General features: G+C 39.2%; 1 protein-coding gene across 1 annotated transcript in view; it reads right to left on the bottom strand.

Moving 5' to 3' along the window:
• The window catches only part of LOC124280206 (protein bicaudal D-like), a 58,384-nt gene that overhangs the window by 18,685 nt on the left and 27,606 nt on the right, over window positions 1-12,093 (bottom strand).

Here is a 12,093-nt window from a genome sequence, read left to right on the forward strand (position 1 = left end):
TGGCTGCTGGTTGTTACATCTGTAGACCGAACCATTTCACTGCTGTACAATTGTAACACAACTGCTTTGTATGCATTGCTGGTATCAACAACAGTTTTGCCAGCTCAGCAAATTGTTAAATGATTAATGAAAAAACCTGGTTTGAGACTAGGCAACTATAAGAGCTATGCTGCTGTGATAACCAAGAATGGACAATATCATTATTTATACAACTGAAAATGACATCTTAAAAATAGAAATATTCCTGAAAATTAGGTCACTTTTTGTATGTAACATTGTCATATGTCCATGACATTCCTGATTACTTAGGGGGATGGTGCAAATTTGTTATTGACTGTACTCGAAAAAATCGAAAGTCCCAAAACTTGAGGGAACTCAAGAAGCTCAGGCAAGCAGTTTACCCAGAGCTCAGCTATATTGATTAGCCATAAATATACAGTGAAGGATTCTGTTTCAGTAGCCAGCACGTTTCACAAATCAGGCCTGGCAGCCATGATTGATGCTGAAGAAATGGACAGCGATATATTCAATAAAATACATTTTTACAAACTTGCCATGTTACACACATTACTTCTTTCAATCTATTACTTTTTCAATTGAATATGTACATCTTATCAGTGAGGTTAGGTCTAAAGGAAAGGTTTTATCACCTGAGAATGAGTTTTACACATTCTAACATAATGGTAATGTGTGATGGATTGAGGGGGTGGTTTGTTTGGAATAGTAGTTTAGGAACATGTCAGTACAAATGACAGGAGCGTCTACAATGATGCAGGTGATTGGCATAACCACATGTTGCAAGTCTATTGCACATTTGGGTGGTGGGGTAGCCTATTGGTTAAAGCGCTCACTCGTCAGCAAAAGACTCGGGTTCGATTCTCCACATTTCCCATCTCTGGAGACTGCAACTGGGATATTGCTGGAATAGTGCTAAAATAAGCGTGAAACTAACCTCATTCACTATCTCACATTTATCTGAAAAAACTAGCCCAGAGCAATCCTGTATGATGAAACAGAATGCTAGAGTCAAGGGTGGCATTCTACAAGTGATCTTAGTGCTAAGATGGTCACATCCCCCATACCTTAACACACCAAAGACTTACGACTGTCAGAGCACTATGGTTACTTAGTACAACGGCACCAAGGTGCTGTTTATCATGACAAAATTACAGTGCTTATAGCCGGTATATTCAGTTTCTGACTCCGACAGAAACCCAAGCTTCACCATCACAATGGCATGTATTGATTAGTCTGGACCTTGTGTTACAAGTACAACACGCTAAATTAATATTTAACTGTTGGCGATGGTCCGACACTTGCACTACTGTACATTAAATGTCTGCAACTTAAGCCACCAAAGAAACTGCTGAAAATTCATATTAGGCATTGAACAAGATACTTCAGAAAATCAATCATAGAAATAAAAGAGTCATAAGACTCAGGCTCTTCTATGCTATTCAACCAAGCTTATGAGGTGAGGATAAAACATCTCTGGTGTTTTGAATGAAAACTAGACAATCCACCATTGAATTAAGTCTAGACAACCCAGAAAAAGGCCCGTCATAAACATGAATTAAGTATTGTTACAGGGACTGTCAGAAATCTTATTCCAATCTTCAGATAACTATGAAAGAAAATCAGTGCATGTTGATGTGTCCATTGTTTAATGCTACATACATCAATATTCTAGCTATGGAAATAACAAAGTCGGGACCAGACAATGCAATGACAATGTGTTTCAAATCTTACTCTTAATTTCTGATTCAATCATTTTCAGACAAAAATTGCTGAAATATAGAATCAGTGTTTTCCTTCTAGTTTATCCTTGAGCAGTGACACACAGTCAACAAGGTCCCAAAGTGTAATTACCTATTCATTTATGTTCAATTTTCAGCATGTATGGTGTAAGAAAGGCCTGTTTTGCTCAAGAAACAGGCTGTGACAGCTGACCAAGCATGATGTACTGTGGGCCTAGTCTTCTCCAGAATCACGACATCAGATACCACAGACCTCAAATCAACAGACAATCTGCCTCAGGAATGGCAACTCCTGCCTAACCAACAATTTTGACCCAACCCACAAAGGTGTTCATCCCCAAGAAGCAAGCTAATTATGCATCATAATCAGCTCAAGCAGACTGCCCCTCCCATCAACATCGGACCCAGCCTCAAACACCCAACACTTAACATAAACCCCTTCATGGCCTAAACCTCATCTCTGATGCTGGAGCAAGTCCGAGGACCTTTGTGGTCACGATGAAATCAATATGTATATTGTCATTGGTGTGGATTTGTGTGCATGACTGGGCATCATAAAGCTAACAGTTGTCCTCAGACAGGAGTACTTCACACAGATCAATGACACAGAGCTAACAGCGCTGTTGTATGCTGTGCTGTTCGCTGTGCTTAGTGGTGGTGTAGTGCTCCAACTTCAGGCTGGAGCTTTGCAGTGGATGTTTCAGCTTAGAGATAGTCTATTAGTGTAGCCAGAAAATGGAAGACACATCAGAACTGACTCAAACATAAAGCCTAAAGTGAATCTGGGAGTGTTTCCATGATCTGTGACAGTCTTTAATATCTGCTGACTTCTGTCATGGCTGCAGGTGTTGTGAATGTCAAGCGATCAAAAACAGTGCATCATCATCATCATCATCAACATCATCCATCAGCGTGAATGTAGGCCATCAGACCCTACAGCTTAAGCTGATACATTTGATCTACGTCAAAGCCTGTGAAAATCTGGTATTAAAGATGTCTACAGGTGTCTCAGATATGTCCAAGGAAACAGACTACTACTTGAATTTTCCGGTTCAAATTACTATAATGACAAATGATTCAGTTTACTGCATTTCATTGACAACAAGTCACCAGTAAGTTTAACACCTCATTTAACAGTATTGTAGTTCCATCCTGGCATGTTATTTCATTATAATTCAGGTATTTTCCCTGCTAATATAAGGTGTTGGGAAAGCAGAACAAAAGAAACATAAGAAAGCCATCTTAAACAGAAGACATATCAGTGATAACAGAAAACTGGTTACATTTGTTGTTTTCTGGCAATAAATTTCAAAAGATCATCATCCTTGCTACAGTCATTTATTCTAAATACATGTGGACCCACCTGATTTCTGAAAGGCACACCTAATGGAAACAGAAAATGAAAAAAGAAAAGTTTTAGTAAATCACCACTTAAATCACAATGGATCACAACCATATATCCTTGTGGACTAACTTCGAGAAATCAGGCTACTCCAACTCTCAAAGTAGCAATATAACAGTGAATAATCATTTTCATATACTTGAAATATATTTCACATCTTCACAGGAGTACATCATATATTTATCACCTGATAATGAGTGAGTGAGTGAGTATGGTTTTACGCTGCTTTTTAGCAATATCACGGCGGGGGACACCAGAAATGGGCTTCACACATTGTACCCATGTGGGGAATCGAACCCGGGTCTTCGGCGTGACGAGCGAACGCTTTAACCACTAGGCCACCCCACCGCCCCTGATAATTGGATATATTGGCCCACTTGCACTAAGACCATTTAAAGTGGATGTGTGAGTACTGAGTTACGATCAGTGTAGCGCTAAGATAACTTTGTGCAAGTGGGCCCTGGAACCTTGAATGGGGAAGATGATAAAACGACAAACATATTATATGAGTCATAATACAGTTTAATACCTAGCAGAGAAAATAACTATTTAACTGCTCTTTTGTCATCAGTTATTTGGATGTGACTGAACACAGATGGTACACTCCCAGCTTATAGATCTGTCTGGGTCTGTCAGTAGGGTACATACAGATATATCAGCAAGTTCTGTAGAACCATAGACAATATCCTAGCTTCAAACAGCAGAGAATCAATGACTCCCATCGGCTAGTATCAACACACCTCTGACATATAATATTGATGCGTATACCATGCCCCTGCATCACAACGTGAGATATGAGGTATGATATATACAGCAATACACATCATATGGGCGATAAATATGCCTGATGCATGGGGTGTAGCACGTGCGGTGCATACAAATAGCATCATCAGTGTGTTTCCCAACAGATGGCTTGTCTGGAAAGAAGTGAATATTTAGAGAGTAAATGAATAAGAGACCGATACAGATGCCGAACTTTGTTATGTAAGGCGCAGGTTTCACTAATAAATGCCTGGTAAGTCAGTTACTCGCCATTCATCTTTTTAACATCAATAATATGTTTTCTTATGGAAAACAAACACTGCACATACATAGGTACTGCAGGTAAGTAGAAGTCATTTCAAGAAAAAGTTCCTGGCATTCCACTGAAAATTGTGTTAATTTAACATCAGTGTCAGGAATTATGTCAATGAGCCTGAAACAAGCACCTGCTCCAAACAAATCTAGTTTACTTGCACCAGGCAACCTTCACTACTAATCTGCCATCATAAATTCTGTGTCTGGTATTGCTGTGCTCTATAAACCCAAAGACCGGGGCCTGTTTACAAAGAATTTTCAGTGCTAAGTGACTGTCATGTGTATTGTAAAGTATCGGAATGATGATCATGCAATGCTATGATCATTTTGTGGAATGGGTCTCTGGCAAATGTTGGGAATCTGTGGCAGCATAGGCCCTGCACCTCATGTGAGTTGATAGAGTAAATGTCTGACCTGATCCTACTGAAGTTGTGTGGATCATTGCTCGTGCTGTCCACTGCTTTGCAATACTTCTATTAAAAATCAAGGCAGGCATGATAAAACTTGGATACTGAGGACTGTGTACATCACGTTCTTGAAAGGCATGTAGAAGTTGGACAAACATGAACTTGTGACACGTTAATGGATAACATCTTTTTATTCTTTATCACAACATTTCAGAGCTAATTCTTGCACCATTCAAGAATTAGTTCTGAAACTTTGTGATAAAGAATAAAAAGAAGCTATTGTCCATGACACATGTCATATATTCATGTGTACATCATGTAACTGTCACTTGTTGCAATATCAGGATAACATCCTCCCTGAGACATCAAATCTAATTTTCCAATCATGGTTAATATTCAAACATTCAAAGAAAATAACGGTCAGCTTATGCAACAAGACAAAATCTGCTGTGACGTTGCAATACGCAAAACCTGAAACTTGTTGCAGCCTAAGCAACACACAACAACTTGCTGCTAGGTGTGGTCTCGATTATACAGACATGGAATAATCCTAGGCTTGGAAACAATATTCCATCTAGATCACTGCAACCTGTATGTATATATATCGGTAATGAGGCCCAGAATAGCCACATGATGCGTGCTGCGGGGTACATTGTGAGAGAGTCTTCCCAGAGTACACCAGCAGCACTCGCAAGCCACCAATACCAACTCATCATTTCAGCAAGCCTGTTCAACACGCAGGTACTACAAGAAACATACTGTGCCCAGACTCCTTACAGGCTGAAAGTCTTACTGATATTAGTACAACCTTTAAGAAAAGATATTGGAGGTGATCATTAAACAGTCCAAATAACAAAGCCAATATTTAACAAAATGTTTCCTGCTCGTTAATCTTCTCTTGTTGACATATATTTCTCACTGATCATATATAAATTTAACATCAAGATTTATCCAATTCACTACCTCCCTGAAGACAGTAAGTTTATATGAAACTGTACGTCATGAGTGTGAGTGAGTGAGTGAGTGAGTGAGTGAGTGGGGTTTTACACCGCTTTTAGCAGTCACGGAAGAGGACACCAGAAATGGGCTTCAAACATTACACCCATGTGGGGAATTGAACCCGGGTGTTCAGCATGACGAGTGAACGCTTTAACCACTAGGCTATCCGACCGCCCCTTGAACGTCATGAAGCAGTGAACAAAAACATTTTATGTCTTTTAACTGAAACACCACCCCCACCCACATAAATAATCCCAAAGAATATTAAATAGAAAGTCCCTTTAATTCACATACACCATACTCCACTAGGTACTGAAACAGTCAGTGTTTCTGTGCAGGAACAGCCACATCTGCAAGAGGTTAGAAGCTTTCAATCAAGACATAATATTTACCAACAAATCTAAATAGCACATCTCTGTTAGCATATCAGTGTATTTTAATTCCCTAAGTACATCCGCATCAGGTGTTGGCCAACAGGTGGCGCCACGATACCTCCGCGCAGCCACCTTGCTATATGAACCCTGATACTTCCTGCTCTCACTTCCCTACGATGCTTTAGTCTGCTGTGGCTGCAGCATGCAGGCAGGTTCCTCTACCTCCCAGGATCTACCAGTGCAGAGAGTGGAGCAGACCTGCCCCATTACTCTCCAACAGTTGCAATTATATCAACAATTCCTGAAGCTTGGGGAAGGTAGGAAAGAGACACATGCCCACAGCCAGGTTTACAAAGTAACCATCAGATGCCAGATATTTCAGTCAGCACTGATGACATGCGTTGGGTGCTTATATAAGGGACTTATGCCATTGTTAAATCCCAAATGAAAGACAAGTGTGATGTATTAGGGATCTAATCTGCTCTAGAAATCCAAGAGGGACACAAACATGGAGTACAGATCGGGTCAGTTCTAGAAATCCAAAAGGAACACAAGCATGGGATACAAGAAACTATCTGCTATAGAAACTCAACAGTGAGAAAAGCATGAGGTACGAGAAATCTAGTCTGCTCTCAAAACCCAACAGGGTTTTAATTTGCTCTAGAAATCCAACAGGGAGGCAAGCATGGGGTACGAGAGATCTGTGAACCTGAACCATGATGTATCATGAATCCACTTTGACCTGGAATAACACCAGAAACCTACATAACAATTGAGATCACAACAGAGACCAACATCACAAACCAGATCAATGTGTAACCTTGATCCAAACCACAGCCCCAAATAATGACATCATACCATGACAAGTAAGTTGGTTTATGCATCTCATTTTCCACAACTACCACAACTACAGATATTTTTGCCAATCTCCGTGATTCCATCCCACACCCTATAATTTGATGAAGGTGGTCTGTTCACAACAAAGACAGTGTGAATCAACAACTGTTCAGCTAACACACAATATAATGAATTATACCACGTATGTGACATATCGTCTCTATCTTCAGCCTTTACAGACCTGCATGATGGTAGTCCTGGCATACTGCCATATCTCAATGGACCTGTCTGCTCTTTCGTAAAATAGACCTCCTATAGCATCAGGAAGGATTATCACTAAGCCTGGGCCTCATCATATATATACCTGCTATCTTATTCACCTAGCTCTGAATACATACAGAGTTAAACAGTGCCAACATGTGATCCAAGAATAGGTAACTCCCAGCATGCCAGTTTCCATTGGCTGTGTGATAATGGCAATATATCCTCAAGGAAAGGTAACAAATAAATCAAAATTGTACCGTTCAACTGAAGGATAAAATACAATCTTACATGAGTAATGTGACGTTTAATGGATACTACTTCCTTCACCTTACACAGAAAGGGAAAAACACATCAGAAATAAACACATGTACATACCACTAAAAATAAAGTTTCCTGAATTATTTATAACCCCTGTAAATTGTGCCTGCATGACTTCGTAAGCAGTATATATGAACATACATTGTTTTCAGATACTGGCTGATCATAACACTCCATATCTTTCCTTTTCTATTTCAAGTTTTTGAAAGAATATTAGCATCTTTTCAAACTTAACAATAACAAGCCTGGTACCAACACAAAGTTTTTCATGTTTCTGCTTCATGTAAAACCCTGTTTTGGCTCATTAAAATATACTTAGCTCCACTAAATGTGTCCCCAATGCTGATTTTTTTTTTTGCTCCCTGTTTGTTTCTAGCAGTTATCATGTTCAACATTAGTCTTGCTCCAAGGCTGTACTGAAAGTCATTCTTTATTTAAAACATAGGTACATCTAGATAAGCAGACAGTAAGGAAGCGAATCTTAAGTAAGGAAAATTTGTTCTTTTTATTTATACTATCTAGAAATTAACACTTAAACTTGTAACTGCACATAATTATGGTCTTGGACTGGCTGAGTTTGGTTTTACGCCGCTTTTAGCAATATTCCAGCAACATCACGTCAGGGGGACACCAGAAATGGGCTTCACACATTGTACCCATGTGGGGATTCGAACCCGGGTCTTCGGAGTGACGAGCCAACGCTTTAACCACTAGGCTACCCCACCGCCCCTATGGTCTTGGAGTATTGTGCAAGTCTAGTCCAACAATGGACTAAAGCTTAGTCTCTGACTATATATTATTTTGAAAGCAACAAATAATTCTATTTAAATACAAAAGGAGCCCCAGTGAGAAGGGAGATCCTGAACCTGAAGAAATCCTGACTTGTTTCATTTAGTGCTTCAGCACTGAAGAAAGGGCTGGGCAGAAGGAAAATAATGTTGTTTGTGGACTGTGAGAGAGACTCGTCCAACATGTGCCATCATGTTAGGATGCTGTGAGATGTGTGTAATCCCTTAGGTCGCTGTCGGAGCTATGACAGGGATGTACTCCACAGCAGAGGCAGGAAATAAGCTGGTAAAAGCTTTGACCTTAGCAATGAGATTCTGACATCACACAAGCCTGGACAAGGAATGAACAAGCTGGTCTCTATTGGTCACCACCTCTACACTCCACAGGCCTTTCAGTACTTTCTTCTTAACATCTGCCATGAAGCATGCACAAAGGACAACTGCCAGTTCTAGCATTAAATGGCAGCTATGTACTTTTTTAGATGAATTCCTGAGAAGATGTGAAGGAATGTGGGGCACAGTCTTTCAGCATGTGGACCAGGAAATACATGATGCATCTTAGGGACTAATGCTAAGTCTCTAAATATATATAATTTTGATAGTAACAAACAAGCCCATTTAAATTGAAAGGAGCCCTAGAACCTGAGGAATTCTAGACATGCTTTATTTAGGGCTCTAGCATTGCAGAGACAGCTTGGCATTAGGGAAAATAATGTGGTTCAGGGACTGTGAGACAGACTACTTAGGGACTTGTATGATATTACTTTAAATCCTTCACCCAGATATAACAGCAAGGCATAATTGAAGGGTGTAAGCCACTTTCAACATTTTTACTAGACTAACTATTAGTCTCTGAATATGCATAATTTTGATATTAACTGATAAACCCAATTAAATTGAAAAGAAACCCCTGGGCGACCAGAGATTCAGAGCCTGAGGAAATCACAAATATATATATATAATACATCAATTCCAGACAGTGATCAACCTCGATTATCTGCCAGAATAGAATCAGTTGTTCAAGCTCAGTTCCATTTTATATGCTAAATAGTAGTGAACATTACATGAATGGACCACAGAAAATCAATGGTAACACCAGGCATTCTTGGAAGAGTCTGCCTCTCCTGCATACCTCTGAACCTGACTAAATAATCAGTCAGAGACGTAACGTGTACGCGAGACGGCCTATCGCCCTCGCGGTAACGCTGGACGGTAGCCGCCGGTACTAACTGAAGCGCTTGACCCTAATTAATTCAATCACCGTGGAACCAACTGGATTGGGTGCGAACACGGTGCGGGTGATTAAAGCGCCCCGTAAAATCACCAAGCTGGTGGTTACTTGACAGTCGAATAAACAGGTTTCTCGAAAGAAACACCACGCCCAGGGTCTGTTGTTTACATATGCAAGATTTACGTAAAAATAATTAATCGTGATTTGAAAAGTGATTTATTTTAGTGGATGTCATGGCTAATTTTAGAAATGTTAAAGTATTCATCTTTGCAGTAAGTTCTGGAACATTTTGAAACTATTATGACCTCTACCGCCATTGCATCTTGCATGAATCAAAACTTACTTCTGGTCAAGAGTAATCCTGCAAACAACTATAAAGTCATTTGCATATTTTCCGAAGTGACGATTGTGTACCTTCACCTGCAAATACAGCACACGGCTCGCTTCTTAAAAGCGGAATGAATTATTGTTATCGCGGTATCCAAATGAATAGAAGTCTCAGATGTTTTGGTTAAAATGATATTACTGATCTCAATTCCTAAATAGTTTTTAATATTTAAACTAGTTTAGATTGTCCTAAGTAAACGCTTGACAATGGTTTGTATATTGTGATCGTGGTTGAACGAAGTTGCGACTATATGCATACAGAATTGAAGATAAAACATCAGTCAACCTAAAAATATATATAAAATGCCAAATGTCAATAAGCCGCTCATAATCCCAATACCGATAACATTACCTGTCGCTAATGGAGGGGTCCCATGATGCATGTCTCGCCGTGCCGAACTGTACATAGTGTCTTGATTTCAGCATTACACAGCTACAATAAATCTTACCTGTTCACCTCACAAAATTTCACGATTTGTAATCGTAAAAGTAACCTATCAATTCAATACTAACGTAAAAAGTTGTCTTTGCTTGTTACAGCGTAAGAGACTCAATGGTGTATTCGAAACTGAATCCGAAATGAAGTCACTGTCAGTTTTAGTTGACATCTCGTGCTAATCAAAGTTAGTGTTAAATCAAAATGCAGCCGCTTTCTTTGACTTTGACGACAGCTCATGCTGTTGACGGTCGATATTGATCTCTGAGAATACATGTCAGCTTGTGCTCGTGATTAGCCGTGGTATGCTGTTTTACAGAATACCCTGCAAACGCGCGCCATTACACTGTTTCAGCCAATCAAATGGAGCCTGAAGCCCTCATGTGTGAGGTGTTATCGAAGCCCAGTTTCATCGGCATGCACATGGATTTTGTAAACACATCCCAAAACGTTTTTAACGTGTGAATTAAGGCTATGATACATATCTTTGTGAATATCTTCACTGGTATCAGCGTGCATTATTTCATTTTCAAGACGATTATAGAAAACAGACTTGTAAACCTGGTCCGCGGTCATTGGAACCGAGCATCGATCGTATTGACGGTTCACATATATACGCATATACACGGCAGGTGTATTTTAATTACTATTATTTGTTTGTGATATATCGCAAACAGATAAACATAACATTTTCAGAAGCATTTATGGAATATTATGCAAACTGTTTCAACCAAATGAGAACGCTTGCTAAAACCCCTTAAAAGCAAAGTTTCAAAATGGATATTTTTAGAACCGCGGAATATACGATGTGATATGGGATGCGTCTATAACACTTTTCTGTTGTTAATACATCAGTTTGTAAAATGACACAGAGAAGTTATGAAGAAAACAAACTAATTAGACGCTTAATTGTTTATGGATGGGTTCTGGAGAGCCGCTGAAACGGCTCACTGATCACGGTTTGCTTATTGCAAATTGAGGATGTTTTTTCTGCAAACACGGTCCAGGGCCTGATAACCACCCTATGCCCGCTGAAAATGATTAGTTGACAATGATGATGCACATAAGTAAGTTGTACCTAATGTATGCATTCAGAAATCGGCACTTTGTGTCGCATTATGTCAGTAAGCTCATGTTAAATCTACAAATTTTAGGAGAAGCATTTGCTGATCCTTTTTCCTTTGTAATTTATTAATGTTTAATGTATATTACATGTCTTTGTGGAAATATAATACTGTTTAAATCAAATCTACTAATTCATCATCATCATCATCTTTGAAAGAAATGTGTATCATGACGCCGGGCGATTTTATTAACAAGCATCATCCTGGAAGATACTATCCCATTCCCCAGCCCCTACAGTATATTAAAGGTAAGAATATGTTGTTTCTCTTACCCTGTACCTATACAGGTAACTTCGCCAGACGCGGAAATATATACACATGCATAAATACGCTTACAACAAAACTAACGAAACACGTTATCAGATGAACTTCAGGTAAAATTTGATACTTTTTTATTTACATATATTCTATGTATTTATGGAAACAGAAAAGGTTTTCGCTCCTGGACGCCAGCATGGACAGTGGAAAACAACCAACCCCGGTACAGTCCTGCATGTTGGGTTGACAGCCTGAGTCATCTGCAGAATGAAGAAATATATTTATTCCAGGGAGCATTGCATTATTTGTTATAAAAACTAAAATGTATAAACCCTTCACTGAATGTTTTGTATGTATTTGGTATAATTATGAAAATGCATATTTAAAATTCATCAGTACGGCTACTTGTATTTGTCTTCGCACATATTTTGACA

The sequence above is a fragment of the Haliotis rubra genome, unplaced genomic scaffold (genome assembly GCF_003918875.1).
Source record: "Haliotis rubra isolate DU_JTF1 unplaced genomic scaffold, ASM391887v1 Scf262, whole genome shotgun sequence".
Lineage (NCBI taxonomy): Eukaryota > Metazoa > Mollusca > Gastropoda > Lepetellida > Haliotidae > Haliotis > Haliotis rubra.